This window comes from Mustela putorius, unplaced genomic scaffold, assembly GCF_011764305.1.
Source record: "Mustela putorius furo isolate JIRA1106 unplaced genomic scaffold, ASM1176430v1.1 tig00003838_pilon_pilon_pilon, whole genome shotgun sequence".
Classification (NCBI taxonomy): domain Eukaryota; kingdom Metazoa; phylum Chordata; class Mammalia; order Carnivora; family Mustelidae; genus Mustela; species Mustela putorius.
The window spans coordinates 1,507,092-1,511,256 of record NW_025421991.1 but is presented as its reverse complement, the minus strand read 5'-3'; the positions used below and the strand labels follow the sequence as shown (position 1 = coordinate 1,511,256).

The 4,165-nt window shown below is 46.5% G+C and overlaps 1 pseudogene; it reads right to left on the bottom strand.

Annotated features, from left to right (window-relative positions):
• Positions 1 to 2,427: 2,427 nt before the first annotated feature.
• On the bottom strand, positions 2,428 to 3,740 carry LOC101682586 (annotated as a pseudogene).
• Positions 3,741 to 4,165: the final 425 nt, after the last annotated feature.

Genomic DNA, 4,165 nt, shown 5'->3' with positions numbered 1-4,165 from the left:
GGCTGAGAGGTGACTGGGCGCTTCGAGAATGCACAGTCCCTTCAAATGCTGCACGACAGACAGAGCTCGGAAATCACCTTCTGCTGGCTCTGGCTCGCCAGTGCATTCTCATCCTACAATCACTACAATGGCACAGGAAGCAAATATAGAGAAAACAGAAAACAAATCAAAACAAAGATAGAAAACAAAAAAAAAAAAAAAAACTAAGTATCTTTCACATGCAAGTTCAGTTAGTTACACTGAACATTCTACTTAGAATAGAGCAGGCAAAAAAGGATGGTCTGCATTTAAGGTTCTCCTTGGAAGCTTCATGTGGCAGCCGGACGTCACTGCACGCGACACAGGAACACGACAGCAGGTTAGTGAGGAAGGCTGGGACATTTTATACAGGTTCAGGGCTTGTGCAGTCACAAGTCCCATAATTTTGGAAACTTATGTCAGGCTCATACAACAAGGAACCAACATTCTGATACCAGGAAAAGGCAAGCAATGCATGCAGATCTGAAACATGAGCCTAGAACAAAGCCTGAAGTACTGGGCGAGGCAGTGGAATCAGTCATCACTCAAATGTGGGTTAAGGCACCAAAATAAAAGAGAATGGGTGGGGGGGAGAAAGGAAAACAACAAAAAAACCCTTCCCCTTCTTTCTGCCCTAAAGGCAACAAATGGAAATGATTAAAATAATGGTGATCATTACCTGTCACGTCCACCAGGAGAGTGGCAGACCATGTGATATTGAAGGTGCTAAAGGTACTCGCAGGAAAACCACAGTGCAAGTCGTCAAGTGACGCTGGGAAGGTTGCCACTGACCCAGCCCTCAGGATACTCCAAAGAACACTGATTTTCAGTCCAAAGTCACTGTACCATGTTTGCACAGTGCACACACTGGACACCCTACTCTTGAGGCACACGTGTCTGCCTGTGCTCGGGGAGCGGACTCAGCCTGGAGACTGGCATGCAGGGGCTCCTGACCAGAGCCACTGGGAAAAAGGTGACAGACAGTCATGCCCCATGACCCCTGCTGAAGCCAAAGAAGTGTGAGACCAGGCAGGCACCGCAGGGAGAGGCACAGAGGCAGACAAACTCCCCCTGCAGCCTGAGGGGAGGGACTGCATCCTATAGCGCGGGGGGGGGGGGGGGGTCACCGTCCAACAGCATGACAAAGCACAGCCTTCCGAAGGCAAAGCAGGCACCACGCAGACCATGAGCAGTAAGGCCACCAACAACAGAATCTCCAATACTGAGAACAGCCATGACAGAGGCTGCACGTACTGCTGGTAGTTGGCTGGCAACATGTGCATTTAGCCTTCTGCCCCAACCTCGGGTAAGCTCTCCAACCTCTACACTGGATTCCATACTGACTCTCTCCTGGCTTTCAAACAGTCAGGGTTCAGCTGAAACAATGTGACAGATGACCATGTTGCTGCCACCTAACCACTTCTGTGATTCTATTTTGGTCAAAACCACCTTGCAGGAACAAGCCACAAAAGGGCTGTGAGGCTGAGGGCCGCAGTCACACCCACAAGCTAGAGCGATGACAGGAGAGTCCACGTCAGCAGAACACCAGGAGCCAAGACCGCTCAGCACCACAGAAAGTGTCAGGGGACCCAGGCCGTTACATGTCTATGTATTCTCTGTGGGGAACAGCTGGGGGAAGACTTCTGATCACAACCAGGTATCAGTAAGAATAGTAATAAAAATAAAAGTGTCCCAGAGAAATTGTGAGAAGGCCACAACACCACTCTCAAACTTGTATTTCTGGATCAAAGCACTAGGTTCTGCAAGGAACTTACCACATGCACACCAACCACTGATGCACTGTTGTCTCTCAAATCACATACTAGAATCCAGACTGCTGATCATACAGACTAACGGACCAGGTTGTGCCGTCCAAAGCACCCCAGCATCACACCGTATAGACCAAGTACCTGGGCTTTGCTTTAAAAACAAAACAAAACAAAAATAAAACAAAAACCTATTTATGATAGAAAATGTAAACAAAAATTTACAAAGCTTAGAAATTAAAGGCATCTTTTTACCCAGCTTTCTGTTTTGTTAAATTCTAATGTGGGTCGAGCAACTGTTCACAAATGATTCCTATTCGGACTCATGGTTTAAAGCCTCCAGAATGAAGAGGCGTCTGAATTCTGACGTCCAAAGCACGCTGAACGTCCCTGTGTCTCCTGTGCCCACATTTACTTTCATATATTTATTTATTTATTTTAAAGATTTTATTTGTTTATTTGACAGACAGAGATCACAAATAGGCAGAGAGGCAGGCAGAGAGAGAGGAGGAAGCAGGCCTCCGGCTGAGCAGGGAGCCCGATGCAGGGCTCGATCCCAGGACCTGGGATCATGACCTGAGCCGAAGGCAGAGGCTTTAACCCACTGAGCCACTCAGGTGCCCCCCACATTTACTTTTAAATAAACAGCAGTAATATACGAAATCAGACTGACTTAGGACAAGCACTCCTGTAGGCTGGAGAATATTATTGAACCCCCGCCCCGATCCACAAGGAAAAGACTGCCAAGGAAGGGTGTGTGTGTGTGTGTGTGTGTGTGTGTGTGTCTGTGTGGCGCATATGGACACACACAGATGCAGACAGGGAGAGGTCCATACATGTCTCAACAAAGAAGGCAGCATGGACAGTGCCAGACCATGCTTGCAGCATGGCAGCAGGTGTGGAGAACTACGGTGCTGGGGAGCTGGGGCAGTCCAGACCAGTCTACATGACCACGGTGCTATCTTAACTTCACCAAACTTGCCTGGAACTCCCCTCCAGACACACATACTTCTCGTAAGATGGAGTTCTTACACAAAATGCTCTGTGTTCACATCAATCTGTACTATTCAGAACAAACTGGTTCTGCTGGCAGAGATTGTGGGTTTGCAGGGACATTTAAGCTTTCATTAAACTGGAAAGGAATCAAATCTTTATGTCTACAAATTAGATATTTAATAGTTCCACAAATTTGGCCAAGTCCATGATGACATCTAGGATGTTTTCACCAAATTGTAGACGTAAATATGGAAATTGTCATCAAACTTGATGAAATAGACCGATGGCTTGGCCTCCACTTGATGAATGACCTTGCCAGTCCTCTTAAAGCTGTCCTCTTTGTCATGTTCCACCTGTTTGCCTACCACTGTCCACAACTTCTCCCGGCTCCCTTTCTGCTGGAGGAGAATCGTTAGAATCGGGCATAATGTGAAGGTCGCCTTCTTTATAATCATCTAAGAGCTGGTATATGTGCAAGACGGGTTCCTTCTTGTAGGTGATGTAGAACCACGTGTTCATGATGGGGGTGCGTGCCAGGACCAACCCCCTCCACTTGTTCTTGGAGCCATCCTCTGTCTCAAACATGTGTTCTACCACCTTGCCGATCATCGTTTGGGCCAGGTATGCATCGCTATTCCGAGAGGTCATTGCGGGACGTCCTTTTCTTCATCATACTTGTAGACACACCAGCATGGCCTGCATCCGCTCTGGACCGCTGGCCAGGGGTCTTCCTGAATGGGGTCTCCATTCATCTGTATTCAAGTGAGTAGCACAGCTACCGGACTAGGGTGAAATTTGAATACTCTCCAATTTCAAACTTCACAGAATTTCACTGTTCCTATTAATCCATCACCCAAGTGCCTCTTTTATAAGTTCAGCAGAAACATGTGGACTCATAAGGACTCTGCCAGCTGCCCAGGCTGCCGTCTGCAGCCCGCCTTCCCTCGCCACACTCCTGCCCCAGGCCCAACCCAGCCAGAGCGTGCAGCCCCGCCCCCGCTCCACTCCGCAGCCGCCGCCCACCCCCCAATAAATAAAAAAATCTTTAAACGCACAAACAACCTCTTCTGCACTTTTGAAAGAAAAAAAATATAATTTTATTCAGTAAAATCTGGACTATCCTGTTTCTATGCAGTACTAATCATTTCAGACACTACTCTCCCTTCATTCCATTTTCTTACAGCTTTTAGCCATTTTTAAATTCTTCACTGACCAAAGTGATAAGGTGTAATTTAGATATGAACATTTATTTTACATATAAAATCATACATTATGACCTAAGCCAAATTATTAATTTTTTGTTTTCAAAATAGAGAAAAGAGTGCACAAATAGTTCAAAAATTCAATATACCTTAATAAATTTTGCTATTTACTCCAAAAGAGTT